The sequence below is a fragment of the Mirounga angustirostris genome, unplaced genomic scaffold (assembly GCF_029215605.1).
Source record: "Mirounga angustirostris isolate CCGP_5_RB_7025 unplaced genomic scaffold, mMirAng1.0.hap1 SCAF_14, whole genome shotgun sequence".
NCBI classification, from domain to species: domain Eukaryota; kingdom Metazoa; phylum Chordata; class Mammalia; order Carnivora; family Phocidae; genus Mirounga; species Mirounga angustirostris.
The window spans coordinates 42,674,022-42,701,504 of NW_026991722.1; the positions used below are offsets into that span (position 1 = coordinate 42,674,022).

The window sequence follows — 27,483 nt, forward strand, 5'->3', positions numbered from 1 at the left end:
AATTTTCCCATTTTGGGTAACTACGCTTGGTTGTAAGTAGCCCACTGGTTAGTTAGGGCCTATAGGTATTTTGAGGTGGGTCACCTGCCTGTCTGTGGGCCCTTTCTACACTCTGTTGCTCAAGTGTTTGCCTAAAAGCGGCCTCTACAACAGACAGCCCATTGGTATTCCGCATCAGGTCACAAGACATACTTTCACCTTTCAACACAGAAATGTTCTGGGAAAGAATGGTCATGTCAAGGCTCCTCAAAGACTTGAGCTGGCACATAGGAATATGGCTTCTTTTTTAAAAAGGGAGATGGAGACAGGATTTGATTCACTACAGGAGTCTGAAGTTCATTATGTAGAAATTCTCATGATGCCCAGGGAAATCCCTTCTTTAGAAACTCTCTGGAAAGCCAGCTTGCCTCTACCTGAAGCTTTTTCAGACCTGACTCTATCCCTCATGTCTGTTGCTCTTCAGCTTTATTTGGTCCTACTGGTGATTTCATTAACCCTTGATACCTGCCGCTTGCTCTGACCTGCATTGTACTTAACTCTAACTATCCCTCAAGCTTAGGCTGATCTGTACCTAGCTTTACTCAACTAACTTCAAAACTCTCTACTCAATGCCACCCATATATTACCTGGTATACAACCACTACAACCCTTCCCATAGCACCTGGCCTGGCTGTATTTTACAACCACACAGCAAAGCGTTGAAACTCATTTTGGTATTTATATAAATCGGTGGGGGCGGGGGAGTGACATGGCTTAAACAATGATATTGTTAATGTGAAGATAGGCTACCACCCAGCAGTTCTTTAAGATCTAAATAGAAAATTTAAATATACATTAGGACATTTGTGTTTTCCTTACTCTTTCTTTTTGAGAGTGATGTGACGCACCCAGCAACTGAGGTTGTGTGATTGATTGTAACTTGTCTGTAGCTCTCTGGGACCTTCCTGAAAATGAAATCGACCATCTTTGAGTGATAATGTCAGTGGGATAGAATGTGTCACTGGATAATGGTCTCCTGCTGCTGCATAAATGGCAAGGCAAGCCAAAGGTATTTATAGGGGAAAAATTTCATACTAAGCTAAGATTTTTACTTTCAATGCAAAAGATACTAAATCTGGGGTCAGCTCTCGCTACTCTAGCATATGCTGGATGCAGATACAATGGACATGCAAGACAAGCTACGATATGTAGTGATCGATTTTTGCATAAATCCATATTCTAATTGGCTTAAAAACTTGAGTTCTTGTGCATTTAAGCAAACCCTAAATAAGATTAGTTTCTCAGAAATAAAACACTTCTTTAACTATGATATTAACACTTAGCCAGTTTCTCTTAGATTACAGCAAACACTTTTGCAATCTATGTTTTTTTATATACTAGAAGTTGAGTAAATAACAGACAGCTAGAAACTACATTAGTCCATTTATTCTATAATAAAAAGTATGAGATATTAATATTAGTAGAAGCATGCAAACTCCCAAATAAGATATAATTTATATTTTGTATAATTTATCTTGTAAGAAAAGATGCACATGCATTGCAAATCATTAATAAAAACTTATAATTCATTAAGAAGATATTCTAAATAAAACATATGTAATATGTATCAGATAGTATAGCAGAATTACATAATTTTCTTTCCCGGAATTTAACAAAAAAGTTATACTATTAGTTCTGTGTTATAGGACAACCATTTAAGATTGGGTTTTCTCTGTAGGGAAAGCAGTAAAATGAAATATAGATCCATAACATAAAATATATTGGCCAATGAGAATTAATGTGTAAATCTAGGTAACACTATTTCCTCAGAACACACTAGGAGAAGAAATTGCCCTGAAACGTGTCAATACAGTAGCCTTTTCTGAGGTTTTTGCTGGTGGCAGTCATTAAAGAAGACATCGATATAATTTGTAACAAGAATATATTGACATATAAAAGATGCTATTTTGTGAACCATTTGAAAGAGGTTAGTGTAAGTTCAGATACAGACACCTTTTAATAAACCAAGGCCATAAAAGGAGAGGAGTTCCTAAATAATCAAAAATCATGATTAAAAAATATTCCCAAGTATTTAGAATGAATAAAGCATATTTCTTTAAAACACTATACAATCATTAAGAGCTCATTTAGTGTTCTATTTATGATTTTGTGAAAAATTGATTTAGTACACTCATTTGAATATACAAAAATCTTACCCATTTTTAGGTAAAAATTAAAAAAAAACCTGTTGAAACAGTCCATTGCCTACTTTTGGGGCTTAGCTGAGCTCTCCCTTTATGTAAGAGACCCTGAGTTAGGTAGATTCCCAGCCTCTGCTGCCCATGATGTTGTTCTTGCCTTATTTTCCCACCACCCATGTTTGCCTGATTCTCAGTATTGGAAATCATTGTCATTCACACTCTTTGTTATTTGGTTGGTTATTGCTTTATTCTTAGAAAAAGTATTGCCATAGGAAAATGTACACAGAGCCTGAATCAAAATAATCTATTGATCACGGGCTGCAAGATAGTATATATCAACATTACTAGATACATAATTGTTGGGGGATCATTACTATGGTTGCACTAAAGTGTTGTCTCAGAGGAGAAAGTGAACAATTTATCTATGGTTTAATATTTGTTCATAGAATGTCCAAATAAGTGAAAAGAGCAATTGTTTTTTTGGGGGGGTCATCATTTACCCACTTCTTTGGCACAGCGTAGTTAAATTATGAACGAGAATACTCACACAATGTCAAATGTATAGCTGATAATGTAAGTCAAGTTCAGTAAGTTTTGGAAATAAGATGGAGTTTCACTGGCTTAATGTGTTCTCCAGTGATATGATAAGGTCTTGCAAAGAAATACTGACGCTTTCAAACTAATAGTTGTATTTAAAGTAATACTTTAATAAAGTAATAATAAAATAAAAATAATACTCTAAAAGAATAAATAGCTTTAAAGAATGAACTGTTGCATTAAAATGTACCTGCCTCACACTTAGGTGGCAGCATTGGTACAGGGCCAGGCTTACCCCCAGGGTGAAATGGCAGGGGATTCGATGGTGCGATTTTTGAAGAGTGTGGGAAGGGTATTCATTGACCTGTCATTAGTGATAGTGATTAGTGAGTCACTCCACTGGGCTAAGCATTTCCTATTTCTCGAAATCCTCTTTTAAAATATAAATAACTCGGGCGCCTGGGTGGCTCAGTTGTTTAAGCGACTGCCTTCGGCTCGGGTCATGATCCTAGAGTCCCGCATCGGGCTCCCTGCTCACCAGGGAGTCTGCTTCTCCCTCTGCCCCTCCCCCCTCTCATGTGCTCTCTCTCTCTCATTCTTTCTCTCAAATAAATAAATAAAATATTTAAAAAAATAAAAAAATAAAATATAAATAACTCTGTGGAGAGCAATGATAAACTAATAATTCAGAATCTGTTCATATTATCAGATGCTTTTCTTGTTGGTGTGAACTGTTGAGGGCAGCCCTGTAACCCTAATCCTTAAATTAATGCTAGGGGTTGAGGAAAGAATGAGTGAAGGAGTGAGCAACAAAAGACGAGAATAGATGAAGGATGAAAAGACACCCAGAACAGCAAGGCAATAGGGTGAATGTTGAACCTCACAACTTCTCAGTTGTGCCTTGGTTCTCTTGGGTATTGCTGATATTCATTTCAACCAGGTATACTGTTCAAAAATGGCATTCTACAAACTATATGTAAGATTTCACGTGTTACCTTTTGTAGGTGTTTCTTCTGAATACAAGCATGATTGATAAATATGACAACAACATTATGCAAGACATAATTTGAATGGTTAAAAATGATTATTCACCAACTATTTTAAGACTTGTATTTTGTAGAAAGAAGGCTTATGAGGATATATCCTACTGGAAAGTTCCTGGTATCTACTAATACGGTGCGTACTGTATAATCATTCTTTGCATAGATAAAGCAAAATTTAATTACTATAATAAAAATAACCATAGCTAATGTTTAATAAGCACTTATCTTGTACAAATTACTATTTTTTCCTCTTATGTTTTATCTTTTTTACAGGTATAGACATTTAAAATTCTCTATTAATTTCATACACGAATTATTTAAGAAATAAAAACCTCATGCAGGAACGCCTCAGTCCGCATGTCAGTGTAAACTTGATAGGCCTTTTAAATGACACAGACTTTCTGTTAGTTGTGCCTTGTGGGTTTCTACACTTAAACTACATATTCTAACACTTATGCTAAAGTCAAGCTGTTTCCATCTGTTTAGGCTACACATTGCATCACTTAGTAGTACAAAAAGAGCAGTTTTTCTTAGACTCCTGGGACAAAAATCACACAGAATTCATAAGAGATCCAATACATAAAGATTCATTTCCTGAGTAGGAGCGCTGTGATGCCATGTTGCAAAAACTATTACTTTTTTCATTGTGTTTATAATAAAGAAGTCAAGCGGCCATACCCTTCAGGGCTGGACACCTCATCACCTTCCTTGAAGGCAGGCACAGCACCCAGCCACGGCATGTGGAGTTAATTACTCTGGGCATCGGGCTGCTGAGCACCAGAATGACCGTATTTGTGGCTCTTTGTATCGTGTGCTATGATGAAGGCAATTCTTCTACGATCCACACCGCCGGGGACGCTGAACAGAGCACAGGTTCCGGGGTGCAAGGAGAACAGCTCAGCGCCATCTCTCAGGGACGCCTGTCCTCGCAGGTAACCATTTGATAGAAACGGACGAGTCTTCAGTCAAGCTGTCATCCTTTGGTTCAGTTGGCTCCAAAGTCCAAAGGTTGTGGCTTCAGTGAGAATTTCGGCATTGTGGTGGCTCCTGCAACACCTTGCGGATCTGTCGTCTGTGAGGCCGGGTCACTCCAGGTGCAATTTCTACAAGCATGATGCAGCCGTGCAAACACGACACCGTGCAGTTCCGGGCGCGCAGCAATCCCGGTGACTGTTACCTGTTGGATTGCAGGAGCTTGGGCTTATTAAAATTCCCAGGAATCATTCACTGGCAAAGGGCTATATTTAACCCTTTCAGAAGTATTTTTGAAAATACGGTTCTATGATAAAATCATCTTCCTGCAGAAAGAGAACGTGCGCTTGGGAAGCCAAGGCAGAAATGTAAAGTGGATAACATGCTTCTTTGGTGCAGGGCTATCCCCACGTCTCTTACCTCCATCTAATCTGCGTTATAGAACCTCTGCCATCATCCCTAGGACCCCGATCTCACAGGAGCTAATGTGAAGAACTAATTGACACTCAAATAGTAATGACAGTGTGTTGTGGTATATTGAGATATTTATGTGATTATATATGCTCTTGTTATATATCTTTTTCATTTGTTATTATTTAAAAAGACTCTACCTGGGGTGCCTGGATGGCTCAGTAGGTTAAGCGTCCGACTCTTGATTTTGGCTCAGGTCATGATCTCAGGGCCATGAGATTGAGCCCTGAGTCAGGCTCCACACTGGGCGTGGAGCCTGCTTGAGATTCTCTCTCCCTTTTCCTCTGTTCCCCCCCACCCCCCCACTTGCACACATGCACATGTGTGCTCTCTAAAATAATAATAATAAATAAAATAAAATAAAATAAAATAAAATAAAAGGCTCTACAGTAGCCAATAAATGTTTTTGAGAGAGGAGAGAGAGGGAGAAAAGAACAAAAGGAAGAAAAAAAGAAAGGAGGAGGAAGAAGGGAGAGAGACAGACAACACACCATACACTACTGGTAGAATCTAGAGGTAAAATGTTGGGTTTGAACTCTGCTTTGATACTTACATGTGTGTAAGACCCCAGTTCATGTCCCAGTACATATACATTTAAATGTTTCTTCCAATTCAGCGTGAAAGGCTTTTGTTAGATTCATTGGGAAAAATACCACCTAGAAGTACTTTTTATTTAGGGAGGTAAATTTAATTTCCAAATAGAGAATAGAGCTTATTTGTAGATTTTTCCAATTATATAACAAAAAACCAGACTCCTGTGTCTGTGTTAGTATATGACTTGGACTACTACACCAATAATTAGTTGCAAATATTAATAAGGTTCAGGGAGGGTTACCCTGAAGGAGGTAACTTACATATTATTTTCACTTATGGAGGAAAAGAATGGCTGTAAGAAAATTAGAAAAGACAAATGTTAATATATATCTGTTGGACTTAATACCATAATTGAAATACAAAATATTTTATGCATTTTATGTTTTGAGATAACCAGTAATGATAAGCTACTTAAATCAGGGAAAAATATAATTCAATATCAAATAGATTATGCAGAAAAAATGATGAGCATATCTTAAGGCAGTTATTAAAAGCATTAATCTGAGGGATAAAGAAAATGGAGAGAGAGAGAGAGAGCATGTTGAGAAAGGTGATGAGAAATACAATAATGTTTAGAATTTTCCATTCCCTTTCCACCAAGATTTTGGAATATGAATTCAGTTACTGGGGTTTATTTATCAACCCCTCTCCCCGACCATGATGAATTTGACTGTGTGACTTGGCCAATGGAATGTGAGAACCATGCCCAAGATTGGGCATTAATAAGCATGGTATCTTTCCATTCCACCCTTTAGGGAAGTGATCTTAATTTCCAAGTATTGAGAAGATTTGAGGATTTTTTTCCTTTATGTATCAAATCATACATAACTATATTTCTGTATGTGCTCCGGATGAATACATCAATAATATGTTACAATATAATCAGATCAGTTTCAGGGCTTTAGGGATGGGGAACAGGGATTAAAGAGAACCCTGAGTGGGATACATAGAAGATCTGATGTGCTTATATTTGAGGAAAAGAAACAATGAGTAATGAAACACACCTATTCTCTGCATTTTACTTAATCGGGTAGCTGTGCTGTGATATGATGTGTTGGGCCTAGGAGAAAAGTGATATATAATTTATCTATTGCTGTATTGCAAATTACCTCAACTTAATGTCTTGAAACAACAATCATTAATTATCTCACATTTATAGGTCAGGAATTTGGGTGCAGTCTAGCTGGCTGGTTCTGACTAGAGGCCCTCATGAGTTGCAGTCAAGATGTAGGCGGGACTGCATCTTCTGAAGCCTTGTGAGTCTGCTGCTAAGAAGGCTGGTTCACACAGCTGTCAGCTGGAGATCTCACTCCTTCACTGGCTGGAAATCTTCATTCCTCTCCGCTTTGCCGCTCTCCCAGAGCTGCCGACTGCCCTTCATGCATGGCAGCCGACTTCCCTAGGGAGATGGTGAGAGAATCTCAGGTGCGATTTAGAACCTAATCTAGAAAGTGATATATCATCATTTCTGCTATATTCTATTAGTCACACAGATAAACTTTGGTACCTTGTGGGAGGGGACTACACAAGGGTGCAAACATCAGAAGGAGGGATCATTGGGGATCAACTTGATGGCTAGCCACCACAGAATGGTTATATAAGCAGTGGGACAAGGAATTTACTTAGGGTAGTGATGTTGGAGTACATCAAAGGGAGCATGGCTAAGGCTGGGGAGAATGACATTATTTGAATGAAGAAGAGCAAACTTGAAAGTATACTTGTTTCTTAGGAGGTAATTCCCATGATTACATCAAGACAAAAAAAAAAACAAAAAACAGACCTTATTATTGGTCACCTGTTGATACCTGTTCCATCATCTGAGCTGGTGCCTTTCGATGGATCGTCTAATACAATCTCCAGGGTGAAAACTTTCTCTGGCTTTTGGTCTCTGCAGAGCCCTTTTTTTCATGTCAACTCAGCAATATATATTTTTTAAAGATTTTATTTATTTTTTAACAGAGAAAGACACAGCGAGAGAGGGAACACAAGCAGGGGGAGTGGGAGAAGGAGAAGCAGGCTTCCCGCGGAGCAGGGAGCCCGATGTAGGGCTCGATCCCAGGACCCTGGGACCATGACCTGAGTCGAAGGCAGATGCTTAACGACTGAGCCACCCAGGTGCCCCTCAGCAATACATTTTAAAAGCTGTTTTATAATGTTTGATTTTGCCTTTTAATTGTTGCAGCTGAGAAGGTCTTTCAGGGCCTCTACTCTGCTATACCACCAGAATAGGAAGTCTGCCTCTTACTACCTGGCAACATAGTATATTGAGTTAGGGCTCAGACACAAGAATTAAACTGGTGGGTTTGAACTCTAGTCCCACCACTTATAAGCAGTACAATTTTGAGTGGGTTATTTAACTTCTCTGTATCTTTGTTTCTTTACTTTAGCAATATAAGAGTAGTAACTTAACAGTATTGTAAAGTCTAATTCGCTTATCTATTTCATCTACTCAGAACCGTGTCTGGCATATAGTAAACATTTAATAAATAGCTACCATTAAGCCTTTAATGGCTGTTAAATGTTAAATATTATCTTCTATGTGAAGCCTAATAAAATTCTTTCAGGTAAAATTCTTTCTTTTTCTATACTCTTGAGTCTCTTTTTGTTCCAATGGCAGCTGTGAAATTATTTTTACTTGTATACATGCCACTATTAGCTTGATTAGCAGGTTTTACCCAACTTTGTATGTGCTTCTTATATGTACCATGAAGGTTGCTGGATGGATGGATGGATGGATGGATGGATGGATGGATGGATGGATGGTCTTTACGCCGCAGGTGGAAAGAATCAATGAATCCAGTTGAAAAGCTGAAAACTTGGAACTTACTGAAGTCTTGAGGCAATAAGAAAAGATTTTAATAGCAAGGAGAAAATTGATGTTAAACTGTCCTCTCTTCAGGGAAGAGGGTCATAAACAATGTTAAAGGGCCACTAACATCTCAGTAGTTTTTATATTTTCTTCATCTGTCTGGTTGCAGACCCAGACATATAATCCATAGTATTAACTTCTCTCAAAGCAGCAGAACTTTAATTCCTTACTCTGGTTACGGTGTCTATTTTGGAGGAAAAAAATATTATTTTAAAAAGAAATAAGTTATTGGCCTTTACCAAGACATCCTCCTGCAAACCAGCAATTTCCCTAAAAATGCAAATCTGATTCCATTTCTGATAGACGGTTGACTTAGCTATTTGAATTTTCTGAAAGAAAAAAACAATATTTCTGTAGAAAAGTCTCCTGTGAGTTAAATGATGATAGGACAGCCAGAAAGATGATGAGAACAACCCTGGCTGAATTGTTTGATCCTTCATTCCTATTTACTTTTTGCAGTGACATTTTTATTGGAAGGTCTAATGTTTTTTAGGACCAGGTGAATTTATCCTTATGATGTGATAAGTGGGACACACAGATGGGTTTGTCCTTTGCTTGTGCCAGAGACTGACCTCTGCTTCGTTGGGTTGTCCTGCCATATTCATCGTCCCATACCAGCTGACGATCCACTTCCAGATACACTCTTGTGTCATACCTTTCAGAATGCGGGGAAGGATTTCCTTCTGCTTTGACCCTCCAAGTGGCCCCAAGTGACGTATTTTCACTATTAACTTCCGTCTCTAGCACACACCCATAGATACACCTATGTCGGTCTCATTGGCATGATCCTTGTGAAAAGCATAGCATTTAAGACCCCCATATGGCCTTCGAAGGTTCATAAACTACTGTCAAACTGCCTCTTAGAAAATGAAAAATCAAACAACAACACAACAACAACAAAAGCAAAGGAGAAGACGCCGGGCCTTGCTATTCCGAAGATGTCTTTTTGAAAGAGTAGTTTCTATGGGGGAAAAGCAGAAAATGGGACAAAACTACTCCTACGAAATCCACAGGGCAAGTAACCCATCGATCGGTAATTAAACCTTTACTTGCCAGTGATCCAAAGCAGATGTCTACTAAACGGCAGCCACGTTTCCACGCATTCTCAGAAAGCAATGAGCTGAAGGATATCATATTCTATTGTGTGGCAGGTGTGTTCCCACTCATCAGGAGCTGCATGGAACACTTTTTTTTTTTTCAACTGAGCAATTTGTCTATTTACTTCAACTTAAACTTTGCAGTACCTCCTGGGATTAGCCAGCTTTTTCTACAAGGAAGAAAATTAACATGCTTACGGAGCAGGTTTTCCTGAGCTATCACAGAATGGAAGGGCAGCTGCCATCTCCTCTAAAACAAAGGCAGCAGCAGACTGGGGAGAAAAGCACCTCAGAAAACCCTATATTCTGTTAACACCTTCCTTCCCTTTGCAAAACAAAAACCTGTTAACACCTTCCTTCCCTTTGCAAAACAAAAACCTGTTCCATCATCAGAACAGACAACCATGAAGGTAATGCTTCAAGAGAACTAAAGGAGGTGAGATTTTGAACGGTTTTGCTTGAATTGTTCGTTTAATGCATATTTGACTCAGACTAAAAGGAAAATATCAGGTTATCCTGACACAATTTCCCAAGTCACTTGAATTTTCCTTTAAAGAAATTAGAGAAACATGCATGCCCTTAAGATGGGGCAATACATTTTTTTGTGCAGTGCTCAAGAATTTAAAAAGCCTATGTAGTGTTAAATGTTTAATATTTTTATTTCAATACATTATTTCCTATTAATTGTCCAGAAAGAAAAAACCTATGTATTTGTAAATAACACCACCTTTATTTTTACTATTCTTCTCGACCTTCCTACCTTAGTTGAAAAAGTTCAAGATTCTTGTCATTTATAATGGTATTTCCTTTTGAGCTTTTTTTTTTTTTATTCTTTGTTTCCTCACAGTTTACAAAGCAAAGCACTTGCCATTAGTCTCTCTAGACAGAACACGTGAAGGTCGGGTATTACTTCTATTAATACCAGTCACTATTTGGAGAAAGGAGAGTGTGTGTTAGAACACTTACACCAATGCATTTGCTACACTAATTATCGAAGTGGTAGAAGACCACACTTCTACCTTATGGAATAGGATTGATAAGGCAAAGCATTCCAAGTATATTCAAACAACGATGAAAACTGACAAGTATCTGTGAAATCCACATTAAACCCAGTTGAAGCCCATGTGATGTGTGTGCTATACTGAAACCTCAGAAATTCTGTGCCATATGTAAAAATGAAATTTAAGAGCATGAGCTTTCTTCATATAGGGCCTTTAATTTATTGAAGGAAATAAAATGTCCATATTGAGTGTCTCTTAATGTAGGAAAAATAAAATGAAAAATCTGAAAAATCGGGGCGCCTGGGTGGCTCAGTTGGTTAAGCGACTGCCTTCGGCTCAGGTCATGATCCTGGAGTCCCGGGATCGAGTCCCACATCAGGCTCCCTGCTCCACAGGGAGTCTGCTTCTCCCTCTGACCCTCTCCCCTCTCATGTGCTCTCTCTCTCTCATTCTCTCTCTCAAATAAATAAATAAAATCTTAAAAAAAAAAAAATCTGAAAAATCTTTCCAGCAAAACCTCTCTCTCAAGATTGTACTTTTCTTTATATATGTACTAGAATGGAAATGTATTAGCCTGTTCATAAGCTTAACAAAGGTTATATGAATTTTCCTAAAACAGATGTGCATTCCATGTAAAAGTTGTGAACTCCTTAAGAACTATTTCAATTCTTCTGTTTTGGACTATAAATGAGCATATTCTTTCCCCCATAGACCAAGATATTTAAGCAGGTATTTTTCTGGAAGAAAAATCACATGAAATTTTATCATAACCAAAATCAACTCATTAATATTTCTTTACAATTACTCTACTTTGAATATTTTTGAGTGCTCTCTTTAAAAGCCAAGAAGTTGAGGATGTGCTCTATCATTCACACTTTTTATGCATATTCTGAATATCATACATCTTAAAAATACCGATAAAACATCATTCACATTGAAATATTGTGACTTATAAGATGCTCCCATGCCAGTTTTAAATCTGCCACGTGAATGTGACCTGACCTTATGATACATATGTATGAAAAATTTTAAAGATAGGAGAGTTAACTCTCATCTGCCATATAAAATATAACCGAATTTGGCCATTTTAAAAGATTGGCTCTAACCCTGTTCCAGTCATCTATTGACACAAAACAAACCACTTCAAACTTAATGGCTTAAAATGACTAAAAACATTTATTTTGTTCACAGATCTGCAATTTGGGCAAAGCTTAGTGGGAAAGTTTTTCTCTGCCTCATGTGTCGCCAAGTGGAGTAGCTCAGAGGCTGGAAGCAACTTCCTGACTGGGGCAAGAGTCCTCTAATGTACAGGCTGACAAACTATAGCCCATGAGCCAAATCTGACCTACCAGCTATTTTTTGTAAATGAAGTTTTATTGGAACACAGCCTTGCTCATTTGTTTATGTATTATTCTGGCTACTTTTGCATTATAACAGGAGAGCTGAGGATCTGTGGCAGAGACTATTAATAGCCCTATATGACCTGCAATGAAAATATTTACTAGCTGCTCCTTTGCAGAAAAACAAATAAACAAACAAAAAACCATGTGCTGACCTCTGAGATAAAAAGCTCCTTTATTTGCATATTTGGAGGTTGATGTTGGGTGTTGATTAGAACCTCAGCTTGGGCTGTGGCCAAAATTCCTACACAATCTTCACCATGTAGCACTTTGGTTTTCTTATAACATGGCTGCTGGGTTCCCAAAGTGAGCACCCCAAAAAATAAGAAATGGGAAAAGTTAGTCTCTTAAGCCCTGATCAGTTAACATAGTCCAGTTTTAAGGAAAAGAGAATTCATACTTCTATCTCTTAAAAAGAAGAGTGTCAAAGAATTTAGAGGTTATGTTTTAAAATCACCATACACCCATAGCAAAATTTCAACAATATATATTCAAACATTTATGGCATAGAAATTACTTATATATTCTCCAAATGTTTACCAAACCCATATAATACAGAATACATCTTTAACAAAACAGATATAATCCCTGCTTAAAGGGGCATATACATTAGCATGGGTGAAAGATGAATAATAACCATGCAAATGACAAAAAAAATGAACATAGTAATTTTAGGGAACAATAAGTATTACAACAGAGAGCAAATGGAATAGTTAGGAGGGGGGACTACTTTTGTTCAGGGAGGGTCTTGATCCATTGATAACATTCTAACTGACAATAAATGGCTAATTCTAAAACAATGTGATTGCCAAGGACACAGGCAAAAAGAAAAGGCAAACTTTATTTTTTAAAATAAAAGCAAGCTTAGAATATTCAAGGGGCAGAAAGAAGACAAGAGTGACAAAAGCATAATCGGTAAGGGACCAAAAAGAGACCCAGTCAAAGAAGTAGACAGGAGTCAGACCACATAGGTCTTACAGATAATGTGGAATTTTATTCTAAGCCTAATGGGAAAACATTGGATTATGATAAGGGGGTGGAGTTCTTTGCTCTCACTTTTAAAATTTATTCTGACTATTATGGAGAATGGATTATTAGGTTACAGCAGAGGAGATAAAGAGGGCATTTAGCCAAAGAGGAGATGAAGATGGTAACCAGGCAAAAGAAAGACCAAGTGTAAAATAATCACTATAGTCAAGGTAAGAGACAATAATGATTCCTACTGAGGAGCCAGCAGATGAGATGAAAAGAAATAGAATGAAAAGAAATTTTGAAAATAAAGCTTGCAGGACTTAATGTGTGTGTGTGTGTGTGTGTGTTGGGGGAGGGGTGGTGGTATGAAGAAACAAGTTAGACAACATAGTGAATTACTCTTGAAACTCAGGTTTGCTTAGCTGTGACCTCAGCTGAGATGGAGGACTCCTCATGTAGTAGTTGGAACTCAGCTTCTCCTGGCAAAGACTTTCCTTCTCTGACAGTCTAAATCTAACAAAACTGAAGTTAATAATAGCCCTGGAGACATCAACTCTAATAGCCCAGGAACCAGCAGGGCTTGCTTTATGTGTAAGTGACATACATGTCGGCCCATATTGAATGATTTCAGAGGGACTAAAAATGACCTTTTGGGAATTATTCAGATCTCTTCTACATGTGTTCTCATCACATAAATTTTTCAGAGAAGGAATGGAAACAGAATTTACAACCAAACTGAGCTTCTCAGAAAACTCCTTGCTCCACTAGCATCTGAACCTAGACTAGTTTGTGTCTGAACTTTGACTTTTATTTCTCACAAATAAGGCTATTCCTGTGCTTGAGTCTACAAATGTAAAATGGAAGGACTCGGGGTCTCTTCCCCTGGACCACGGCCCCATGATATGCCACTAACATAGTTGCATTGTGTGCCTCTCGGTGAGATAATGAGGGAGCGAGGGATTATGTTAACCTTTGCCTTTAAATGTCCCTAATGAAACATATTCATTAGGCCATATCACATGATAGTAACCTCACCACAGAAAATGAAGAAAAGGGAGCAATCAGGGGACTCCTCAGTTTTTGATGTGAGCCAGAGTGCCATTTACCAAGATGGAGAAGAAAAAGAACAGCAGGTTTTATGCGTGTCTGTGGAAAGGGGGAAGCAAAATGAGAATTAAGAATTCCCTTTGATTAGCTATTATATATTATAGTCACAGTTGCCAAGTAGAGAGCTATACTGAATCACAGAACTCTGAAGAAGACTAGAAAAGAAAAAAAGATAAGTTTAATACCATCACAAATACACCATCAGTCATCAGATATCTTCCACTGGGTGTAATAAGAATGAGAGTTCTGGAAGAGGCAGGTAGCTCATGGTAGGCTTGAGAGCCTCTGATAGTCTCTGGTCTCTAAGAGCTCCTGCCTGATGGAGAGAAAGGTACACTTCCTGCCATAGCTTTGGAAAGTGGTAGCCTTGGAAAGAAAGAAAACTAAAAACAAAAGTTTTGAGATATTGGAAATATTTTTTAACTACATTCTGCTCCAGAGGCTGGGTTCGATCAAAAACCATTATATAAAAAATGTTTACAAACTTCCAACCCAATTTGGTCACCAGCAGACTAAGTATAGGACTCAATCTAAGGAAAATGTAGAAAACTCTTTAAGAGCAGAAGCTACTTCTTATCACCTCATTGTTTTTTTGTTTCTTTGTCTTCCAATCTGGGAGAAAGGCTGGGAAGGGAAGAGAGATTGAGGAAAACCCCAAGAGCAGTTATCTCCAGCCGTGAATTCAGACTCAATAAAAGGCAAGACCAACAAGGAATGAAAGAATGTCTATGGTACTAAAAGGTGACCAGGGCATATAAGAAAAAGTACATGATAGCCCTCATTGTGGGCCCCCCCCCCATCCACTATGGGTTAATAATCCTTGGACAAATCCTTGGGTTTTCTGTGTTTCCCCTATTTATTCAGGAAGAGAGTGGGAGAAGGTCCTGTATGGTGACAGCTGAAGATGGGCATGCAAGCTCACATTCAGGACCACCTCTGTTAAGAGTGTACTATCACCTTGAAGTAGGAGAACCATACAAGTCCAATGATAACTCCCATAGCTAAGGCACACCCAACTATGAGATATAATCTTTGATTTGTTGTAGGGTTAAAATGAGTTAATGCACGATCAAGTGCTTGGAACATTTCCAAGTGCACAGTAAATATTCATTATCTATTAGTTAACGGTATTATTTCTATTTTAGAGTTGCTCATGTCCTTGACTTCAATTATGTTTTATCTTAATTTTTTTCTTGACAATGACATTGGCATTTACAACATCAAACCTGATACCCCAGCCTGTGAGGAGTGACACTCTACCAAAAAAGATTTTAGAGCTGGTAAAACAAACCCTCATGTTAAAAACAAATGTCTGAAGACAAGAATGTGTAATAGAAAAGACAGTTTACACATGTCTGAATTCAGCTTCTCCTCATCTCACTAAAAGTGGACACAACAAGTGCTGAAATAATACATTCAGATGCTTTCCCCTGAATGCCCTGTAACAGCATTTCAAACATTTTCAAAAGTACTCTTTTTCTGCTTCAAGATATAGCTCCAAATTTTGATGATGAACAGAGATCCCAGTTCGCTTGCTTAGATTTTAGTCTTCACATTTGCTGAAACATAGCTAAATGAGATTTAGGAAGACACAATACAAATAGCCTTGCACCAAAGATTTCCAATCAAATGCCTCTGGTTCTATTTCCAGCTGTCTACATGTACTTTTTTATAGTTGTCAACTTCACTATTCCTTTTAGAAAAGGAAAGGAGTCCAGCTGCCCTGATTCATAGTTCCTCAGGCTTCACCTCAGGAATTTCTCTGCTCTGGCCAAGACTGAAGATGACTTGAGGGCCTTACGCCAGTAGCCTGTTAGTGAGCATAAATGATAACGCTAGAGATATCATCTTCAATGGTCCTGGTACCAGGAGGCCTTGCTTTATGTGTAAGTGACATAGATGTTGGCCCATATTATATGATTTCAAGGGAATTTAAAATGACCCTTCAGGAACTTCCTGAATCTCTTTTGCATATTTTCTAATTACAGAAATTATTCATAGAAGGAGCAAAAACTCAGAGCTGATAACTAAAAATTGGGATGGGAAACAAGTCATGTACTTAAATTCACCTTATGGTCATTTTACATATCTATATATGTCATATAATGCCATATATATTACATACCATACAACAGAACCTCTCCCTAATAACATGTATTGCTGTGGGAAGCATGACAAGGGTTCCACATCTCCGGGCTGGAGAAAATGTGGGGAAGATAGAAAATCCCACATTGGGGGCAAGGAAAGGAAGGGACAGAGGGGAGGAGGAAGAAAGGAAGGCATAAAGAGGGGAAAGTTGGGAGGATAGAAAACAGATTTGGCTTTCATAAGATAATAGGAAGGATATATTAGTCTTTGTCCCTTGGTTCCTGGCACAGAGCTCCTGAAACCCTTGCAACTTCCTAAGTGATAAGGGAACTAGGGACATCTTTTGTTCTAATATTTGGTCTTTGATGCCAGATTCCTGACAAAGAGCTCCTGAAACCCTTGTGATTTCCTGGGTGATATGAGTGTGTTTTGTTCTAATGAGGTGACTCTTGATGGGTTCCTGGATGGCTTCTAGATGAGGGATGGTCACTGGAAAAACCAAACCATGATAATAAGCTTAGAATTTTCAGCCCCAACCCGCATTCTGTTGAGAAGGGAGAAGAACTGAAAATGGAATTAATGATCACCATAAATGCCCAAAGGATGATGTTTAGAAAGCTTCCAGATCGGCAAAGACATCCATATTGAGAAGATGATGTACCCAACTCCATAGGGACAGAAGCTCTTGCTCTCGGGACACTCCCAGACTTCTACCTATGTATCTTTGCATCTGGCTGCTCATCTGTATCCTTTCTCACAGCCTTTAACAAACTGGTAAATGTGTTTCCTTAAGTTCTGTGGGCCATTCTAGCAAATTAATCAAACTCCAGTAGGGAGTCATGGGAACCTCCAAGTGACTAGCCTGGAGCCCTACTTCTTATGACTGGCATCTGAAGTGGGGAGGGCAGTCTCATGGGACTAAGCCCTTAGACTGTGGGATCTGATGTTATCTTCAGGGGCATAGTGTCAGAATTGACACTGGTGTTGTGGAGAATTGCTTAGTGTAGGATCACACATTTGGTGACCAGAAGTGTCAAAAGTGTTCTGTGTGAGTAGTAAAGAGTAGAAGCTTGGATGAAATGGCCCTTAGCACCAGAGTTGAGAGCTGCAATTTGGGAAGTAATTGCACTCCCATTAACAGGTCAAGCACACACGTTATCCATGGAACAGTTGTGGAAAGAAAGAGCGAACAATGGAACTAGCACTGAGTCTTATGAAAGAGGCTTTTCCTAAGGTGGCCATGGGTCTCCTTCTGAGAAAGTCTGAGTGATAATGAATTGCCAAGTAACCAAGGGCAAAGAGAGAGGGCATAATTCTTTCTTAAAAAACAGCAAGTAAAGAAACCCCAGTGTCTGGTGTCTCTGAAAACCCCACAGAAATGCCCATGAGTGAAAGAGTGTAAAACATTCCCTGTGGCTGAAGTAGTCAAAGAAAAATCTATGGCATTCATGTAGGAACTTTATAGCCCCTTAAATCTTCTTCTTTCCTCCAGTCCCTTATTTAAACTTCAGAAACCTAGGTTTGCATAATGGAAATCCCATTACCTACTGCAAAAGTCCTGCTGCTGGTAGGTGGCCCAAGTTAGTGGAGAGGAAGAATTTTGACTAAAGTTCAGAATATTGATTATATTGTATTAGACATGATGATTATTGATCAAGAGCTAACGGGACTTGGAGACAATATATTATCTGAAAGTAATCACTGGATCTTTCCTAGATTTCCCCAAGGGATTAGATGCAACTAACCTAATAGTAAAGATATTAAATGGATGTTATCAGAAAAGAGTAACCTTGCTTACTCCCCCACTCTCAAACTCTTATTTTTTTAGCATAAGAGCCACAACTAATTTTGTCTCAGGCTTTGATGCTGACAGTTCATTGCTACTCTTTTTCTCTAAGCAGTTAATAGGGAACTCATTTAAGGACAGACTAGACCTCCCTAAGAGAAAGGCAGATGTGGGTTACATGGCTCAGTTCTCAGGGAGAAAAAACGGCATAGGCAACAGCCCCGTGCATCATCTTGATGGGGTTGACTAATATATGGAAAAGAGAAAGGCCCTCTTCGAGGTAGGCTCAGAGAGGCAGAGGGAGAAAGGATGGAAGGACTCATTCTAGGGGTATTATGGCAAGAATCCACATTGTGAAAGGCATTGTGGAGATTAAATGTGAAATCGGAGGGGGAGACGAACCATGAGAGACGATGGACTCTGAGAAACAAACTGAGGGTTCTAGAGGGGAGGGGGGTGAGGGATGGGTCAGCCTGGTGATGGGTATTAAAGAGGGCACGTTCTGCATGGAGCACTGGGTGTTATACGCAAACAATGAATCATGGAACACTGCATCAAAAAACTAATGATGTAAAGTATGGTGATTAACATAACATAATAATAATAATAATAATAATAATAAAAAGATTTGGCTTTGAGAGTCAATTCCCAAAATGTAAAATGAAAGAATTTAAAACAAGAAGCTGCCAGAACATTTCTAGCCAAGAAATTGCCTCGGCAGCATCTTGGTTTCTCAAGTCACTTTTTAGATGTTACCCTGAGCTGTGTTCTGGCAAATCTGATTGAATAAATGTCTTTTATGGCCAAAAAAAAAAAAAAAGTGTATCATGCCATACTCTTTGAATTAATAGGGGCATTATCATACGAGCTTTGGTCCCATACTTCATCTGTTGAAGCCAGCTACACAGTTAGAAAAGACAAAAGAAGGTTTAATGTCAGACAACATTTGTAAGACACCATACTAGAGTATATGCAATAAATAGGTTGACATAAAATTCAAATTCCCATGCATCCAGGACAGTGCTTTTTAATAATAGAAATAGGGATGTCTTCTTTATTCCTAAGTTTTGAAATTAAGAAACTGTTAGGTCTGGAAAAATATTTTCTACACAGTTTGACCTATGAGTATGAGCCCATGGTGTCTGCTCCAAGCCAGATAAGCTAATTTTGTCATGAGACTTCTGCTCACTTGTTTTTGCATTCAGCCTGCCAGCCATGAACTGGCCAAGATTCAAATCTCATATTCATTTCCCTTCTTTGCCCAGCTTCTTGTCCATCGTGTTCCTACCCAGGCCACCACTGCCACCCAGTCTTCCCTTTCCCATTTTTCCTGACCAACCTACTACCTACTAATCGCAGAAGCCACTCACATGACAGCATGAGTCTGAGAAGCTTCAGCTCTGGCCACAGCTTCTGTCCTGGCCATCTCTACCTGTGAATAGAAGAACTGCATGCTTATGGCCGTGGGGTCTCTTAGATTTGTATAAGTCTACTTACTATACAGACTGAATTGAAAAAGTTCAATTCTGTATGATTTCTAGAGGGATACAATCTAATCACATTTTTCCTGAATCAATTATCTTTTCACTAAGGCAGGACTCGGATTCATTGCCACTGGGCTTAATATTTTCTGCCAAAAAGTTTTTTTTTTTCTCATTCCACATAAATCTTAAAAGCAAACCTCGATTTTTCTTCGCAGACTCAGATTCATTGATCATGTGACATCATCTATTACTGACAGAGCTATTATATGCAATGACTGACATGGAACAAATCACTCGATCTGATAGGTGCTGGTTGAGTGAGGTGATAATTCACCCTTGTTGGACCTCTGCATTTCCATTCCTTTAGGTGAGATATGTTATACACTTTATCTAATCAGAAAACACAGCCATAGAGGCAATTTGTGGGTTTTGTTGATGTTTTGAAACAGCGTTGGTGCTTTTTAAGACTTATTCTGAAAACTGAAAGCTCTTCTTTTAATCGGATGGAAAGTCATTTTGCCTCCTTGGCACAAAACCCAGTTGAGGTATCTTTAAAATAGAAATTGGTGATGTCCTTTCACTTCCTGTTTCTACTTGTAAATATACATTCAATCAGATTATTACCATGACAAATCTGAAGCTACACCAATCTCCTCACCTGGCAAAGCATCCTTTATCAAGAAAATTTGGCTTATATGGCTTATTTCACTGATACACTTAGTTCTAACATATATAGGTTACAAATGAATGAATTCTTGCTCTCAATAATTTTTAATGATTTTTTCTAGTTTTAATGCTAAATAATTAATATTCAGCACTGTGTAAGTTTAGGGCATACAGCATAATGACTTTATTTATGTATTGTGAAATGATCACCACAATAAGTTTAGTTAAATCCATCATCTCATATTAGACACACAAAAAAGAAAAAAAAATGGTTTTTTCCTTGTGATGAGAATTCTTGGGATCTACTCTCTTAATAACTTTCAAATACGGCATCCAGCAGTGTTAACCATAGTCATCACATCATACATTACTACCCTAGTACTTACTTCTTTTATAACTTGAAGTTTGTACTTTTTGACCACTTTTATCCGATTCATCCAATAATTTCCTCAGGTATCAAAAATGTCAGTGCACACTTTGGGTCAAATACAGTTAGATACAAATATGCATATAGGATGATATTTTGCTTTTATAAAAATTATTCCATCTATAGGGGCGCCTGGGTGGCTCAGTTGGTTAAGCGACTGCCTTCGGCTCAGGTCATGATCCTGGAGTCCCGGGGTCAAGTCCCACATCGGGCTCCCTGCTCAGCGGGGAGTCTGCTTCTCCCTCTGACCCTCCTCCCTCTCACGCTCTCTGTCTCTCATTCTCTCTCTCTCAAATAAATAAATAAAATCTTTAAAAAAAATAATTCCATCTATAAACCTCAAGACGCTGTGGGCAGTAAGTTTTAAATAAGTTAATCTACAGCCAAATGTTCATTTGGATAGTTTTTATTTTCCTTACAAATTTTCATTAGATTATTTCGTAAAGAGGAGTGGATTAAGTACTTTTCCATTCACTTTATGTGCTACCCAGTGAGTATTTCTGTGACTTATATGAAACTTAAGAGCAGCCCATGTATTGGACCATACTGAGGATGGTCAAAGGCAACAAAAAAATTGACCAGCAAGTGTGTTTTCCACAAGTGAGCAATGAGAAGGACAGTATATGCAGCCTCAGCCACAGTCCTGGAGGTCACACTGGTTCAATCCCTCATCACATCAACGGTGTGACTTGAAAAGCCAAAGAAAGTGGCCCAGACCTAACATGAATCTTTCACCTATCAGCCACAGTCTAAACCACCCCCTCCTTTGGAAATAGTTCATTTCAGTTAACCTCTATGATTTTTTAATAGCTAGCCCCTCTTAAAAATGCAAATTTCTCTGGCAGGGATAAAACCTCACGTCACTGACACTTCAGGAAAAATGAGTTTATGTAACACCGCTTGTCGTGACAGGAGAAACATGGGGGCAGCATAGGTCATCAGCTGTCACAGGAGCCCAAGTAGATTCGACAATGAAAAGCAGTAAAAAGCTGAAGATAAACTTTGCTAGCTTCACAGTTTTTCCCAGGATGGACCTAGTCAGCTGATTATGTCTCTAAGGAAAAATCACAAACTGTAACTGGTCTCAGCCTATTTTTCTTTCTTAAGACTGTGTTCTGTCTTGACTGCTGGGCAAGTTTATCCATAATTCTTAAATCCTGGTTGGTTTTAAATGTACCCCAAGCTTTGGGTCAGACCAAATGGATGTGAACACCAACTTTGCCACCTGAAGACAGTATGATTTTGAACAAATCCTTCAGCCTTCCTGATCTCCAATTTCCTCAGGGATAATAGTATCAACCTCTCGGGATTGTTATGAGGATTAAATAAAATGATGCCTATAAAGGGCTTAGCAGAGAACCTAGAGAACCTACTGGGAATGGTAGTAATTACTAGATTTATCAGGGTCACGGATGGAGTGGAGAGCAGGACACTGGAAGCGGTCAGGACAGTGACCTGTGAAATCAAGACTAGAAAGAGGTGGAGCAGGCCCTCGAGAGAGGAGCAAAGACGTAAATCAGACTTGCTCACAGTATTTGTCTTGCCTGAGGATCCATCTCAGCACTCAAAATGCTCTGCCTGTCTCCCCACATCCAAGGGCATCCCTGCAAGTTCTTAATGACAGGGAACATTAAAGAGGCTGACCCCAACATGGCATGCGGGCTAATGGACCAACTGGAACATTCCACTACTGAGATATCTGTATGTAGTGTTTTCCTCCCCACCCTCTTCTCTCCACTGTGGAGACAATTGTTTCAGAACAAACTATCCTCAGCCCCTGCCCCTCACGTCACTATCACAAGTGCCAGTCCAAACACCACTTTTTAATGTAATTTAAGTAAAGAATGAGGACGGAAGTAATTAGAAGACACCTAAGAACATCATATCAAAATAAAGTCTCCATGCATTTTTTTAAAAGGTTTTAATGTATTTTTTTTTAAGTAGGCTCCATGCCTAACGTGGGGCTTGAACTCAAGACCCCGAGATGAAGGGTCGCATGCTCTACCGAATAAGCCAGCCAGCAGCCCCAAGGCCCCACACATTTGATTAAGCAAAAATTTATTCATCCAAACTACACGGAAATCATGATTAATTTATATTTGCATGAACTTGGAAATCTATGGACAGATTCTGCTTTAAACAAATACGTAATTATTCTTATCAGATTGGAAATTTCAGTTAAGCCACAGCATGATAAATTTTAATAATGTTACAATTTATATATCTCTCTGTCTTTTTCATTTGGATCCGAATGAAAAATATTAATAATTTTCACCAAGATTTGTTTTTCAAAAGAGGGATCATTCTAAGAATCAATGTCCTAAGGACTACTTTGAGATAGAAATAGAGAAGCAGTAAACTATGTAGATGGCTAGTTCTGAAGATCACGAGCTGTAATACCAGCCACTAGCTTGCAGTCAGAGAGTGGTCAGCAGCTCAGAGACCCAGGAATATCTAGTTCACAGGAAGACTGAGGTAATAATTACCTTTTCCTTGGTTTTACAGTAGCTTGTTTTCCTTCTTCCTGTCTCCATCCATTTAATTCCATCTCCACATCATGACCACACCAATTCTCAAAATAATGCATCTCCAGCAAGTATATTTCCTTTTCAAAAAAGCCTTGAGCGTTCACCTATCTAGTATTGCTTCAATCTACCTTCCTGGTTTCAAATGCACAAATACGCTCAGCTATCAGGAGCATTTAGGGACGCCTGGGTGGCTCAGTCTGTTGAGCCTCTGACTCTTGGTTTTGACTCAGGTCATGATCTCAGGACCATGATCTCAGAGTTGTGGGTTCCCCACTCAGTGGGGAGTCTGCTTGTCCCTCTCCCTCTGCTCCTTCCCCCAATTACTCTCTCTCTCTCAAATAAATAAATAAATCTTTTTAAAAAAGACTATTTAAATGATTCATTCGTTTCCTTTTTCTCCCCTCCCCCCATTCTAGGATGCATTGTCCAGCTCCAGCTTCCACTGAATAAAGTTGAATGGAAAGACAGTACAGAAAAGCAATTACTAGCGTGGTTCTCCCGGCGTTAGACACACTTACGATCACATAGTGGTTCTACCTGATTATCTTTTCCTCCTGGAGACAAAATTACAAAATGACTTCAGCACTTCCAAAAAGAATAAATTTGGACAAGTGGTAACCTCTGTGTCTATGCATTTGAAATAATAACTTTGACTATTTATAAGATTGTAGGGAAGATAAATGAGCTATTTCATGCAAAGCTCTTAGTATGGTGTCTGGCACATAGTAAGTTTTCTACTGATGTCAACCATTAGTAATGTTGTTATTATTATTATAATTATTTATTTTGAAGTTGCCCCCAGATCTTCTTCACTCACCACAGTTAACTTACTCTTCCTCGTCTTAAAACGATAGGTTCACCTGAATCCCAAGAGGTAGATAAAGAAGCCTGGTTGTCAGATTGAAGAGTTTAAACTTTTAATTGTATTGTGAGTAATTGAGTTTTCTGGTAAAAGGGGGACATCAAAAAACCTGTAATCTTTTTGTTGTTGTTGTTAAAGATTTTATTTATTTATTTGGCAGAGAGAGACACAGCAAGAGAGGGAACACAAGAAGGGGGAGTGGGAGAGGGAGAAGCAGGCTTCCCCCTGAGCAGGAAGCCCGATGCGGGGCTCGATCCCAGGACCCTGGGATCATGACCTGAGCCAAAGGCAGACGCTTTAACGACTGAGCCACCCAGGTGCCCCAACAAATCTGTAATCTTTAAAGACAATACTTACAGCAGTAAATAAGGCATATCAGACCAAAAAGAGGTTGGATGAAGGTACACCAGTTAGGAGGTCATTAGAAAATTGCAATCAAAAGTAATTCATGTCTGTTTGTTGGCAGTGACAGAAGATATCGTGGAAGTAGATAAAATATAGAAGTGAGGCAGAAAGAATAATATTATTCCTATGTTCCAAGCTTGAATAAAAAGAAAATATTGGAGGAGAAGGTGATGGGTGTGTACTTCATTGCACTAGATGTCTGGAGCCTCAGACCAGCAACGATGGGGATGTGCAGCCAGCAATAGAAACAGGATTCTAGATCCTAAGAAATCAATCAGTTCAAGAAACAAAATGTGATATGTACATATTGTTTGAAGCCATAGAACTGAATAAAGTAATTGAGAAAACATAGCATTCTGTTGATGTAATCCAAGGCATCCTGTGTATTACTGAGAGACGGTAAACTAAGCAGAAGAGCCAAGTGGTATGGAAGGCAAGTGAAAAGAGATTTTTCAAGGCATGGCAGAAACTTGGAGTTGCATCTCTAAACCTGTGTTTCTTCTTCGTGGGCCCACATTTCCTCTCCCTGCTTCACAGTTAAATGTAGCCATAAAACTGAATTCTAGATAATAGAATTTGAGCAAATTGGTATACGTGACTTCCACACCTGGGTGATAAAACCTGCCACCTGTGTTTCTCTATGTTTGCCCAAGTGAATGACAACTCTTAGAGCAATCTAGGCAACTTGTTGAAGATGGTAAATATTGAAGACAGCAGAGCTGCTCTCACACTGGGCCCCAGCACAAGAGTGTGGAACTGACCCCACCAGTCCCAAACCCCCACTGGGTCCCCTTGGGTCCACGACAGGAGTGAGAATTAAACTTCTACAATGCTTCACTGCCACTGTAATTGTAGGGTTTCTTTGTCACAGCAGTGAGACTTCCTTAACTAATATTGAAAGGCCATTTGCAAGTCCTAACTGAAAGAGATGAGATGCTGAGAGGCCTGGAGATGTAAGGTTCTTCAGGGAGCAGTTTCAGGAGAGCGAAGAGAAGAAACCTCTGTTTTTGCACATTCAGGAGTGATTGGGAAATGTAGAAATGGAAGCAAGGAATGTAATTTTTAGAAGGGGGAAAGATTTCTTGCTAAATAGAAAGTAAGAGATGGTATAATATCTTGAGCAGAACACAGGGTGAGAAAGGCTTTGACAATATGACAGTTTCACTTTGGGAATCCCTAGTCATCCCACAAATATTTCTTGACTGTCTAGCATGTGTCTGATATTAGGAGTACAGATATAGTTGGGAAAGAGAAACAACAGTAAGTAAACACACAAATCTTATAGATTGTAAGTGCTACGAATGAAATGATCTGCTAACTTAAAGAGAGACGAAGAAGAACTGTATGGGGAAAAATGATCTTTCAGTTTACCCACCATCCAATATCAAAACTGCTTTTACCTGTAAATGGATCAGTTATGAAGGGGGATAAGTAAAGCTGTAATCATTTCAATGATTTGTCCAAAGTTATAACATTTTGGCCACGCATCTTAATTCCTGGCATTATCATTATAGCAAATTTCAATTAGACCATGTTTGGATCTCTAGAGTATCAGGAAATAAAAAATGCTTAAAAATTGGTTTTGCAGTGTTAATAGGGTATCTTGAAAATACCTTATGAGATAGTATTCCATTCAAACAAGCTGATAGCTTTATTTTAAGAATTCTGTTTTGATAGCATATATTAAAAGTATATGCATGCACACACACATATATAATGTAAACATGAATATATATTCATATTTAATAGTGAATATTTATAGCAGCATGTAACAACATTGCTTGGACTGTTTTTTTGGCATCCTTTGTTTATCTTAGTGAAAACTTAAAATATGTCATAACAATAACTCATACATTGCTCTCAGCATACAAGTTTCTGAGAAAATTCTTTAGAAGCCAGTTTTACAATGTATTTTTTACTTCATATGTTGCAATTATAAGAGATAAATCACAACAAAGACAAAATAAGAAATAGATAATATTCCATGTGTGATTGATTTACTTTTTATCTCTAGAAGCACTATTTTTCTTTTATCTGCTGTGAAGCTTTAGTCAAATGGCCAGTAATATAAAATGTTTATGGTTTTCTGGATTAGAATTATAGTTTCTTAACCTATCTGATTCAGGCTAGATCCTTGTCACAGTTTTTCATTTTAATGAATAGAAAAAACTTCTGAAGATGCTTAGATTCTGATTTCTCTTTTACACTGAAACCTCAGAGAGCTTGAAAAAACATTCCTCTTCCAAACATAGCTATGATTTCACAGATTGTATTCATTTCCATAAAAGAATAGAGTGCATTTCAAAGTAGCACTCTGATTTTCAATGGAATAAAATAATGAGTTATTTTCAGACTATCCCCGGTTTTTAATATCATAAACTTTACTTCCTTACCAAGTCTTTCAAAATAATATATAAAGAAGTGAATATGTAAACAACTTCATCTGTTCTTTTCTTTTTCCTATAAGAATCTTCTCACGGGTTTTGAAATACCGTATTTGAAGAAAATAAATCATGCCAGATTTATTTTCTTTTACTATATTTACTATTTTCATTGAAATATGAGTTCCTAAAATAATCTTATTTCACTTTGCTATTTTGTTTGCTATAATTTCCACCTCCTTCAGTACTAATTGTATATTTCACAAAATGACAACTATAAGAAAAAATAGACTTACATGATGATTTTTACCAAATCTTAGGTCAAAAAATGGTTTTAATTCTCAATATATTTTGCCTTTTCTACCCTGAAATATTATTCTTTTAAAAATGTTCTTTAACTGGGATGACAAAAAAAAAATGATTAATGATGGAAGATGGAAAGGAATCATAAATTTGAATTAAATATTATGTTAATATTACATATTATGTTTTTATGAGCAATACCTTAAATTATTTTGTGCCAATTCTTATTACTCAGACTGAATATATATAACATGTATGTATAATACACACAATATATAAAACATGCATATGATACTAATAGCAGAAACAT

At 38.1% G+C, this 27,483-nt stretch overlaps 1 pseudogene; it reads left to right on the top strand.

Moving 5' to 3' along the window:
* Nucleotides 1-4,542: 4,542 nt before the first annotated feature.
* LOC123841406 (U2 small nuclear ribonucleoprotein B''-like) overlaps nt 4,543-27,483 on the top strand; it is a 44,525-nt pseudogene continuing 21,584 nt past the window's right edge.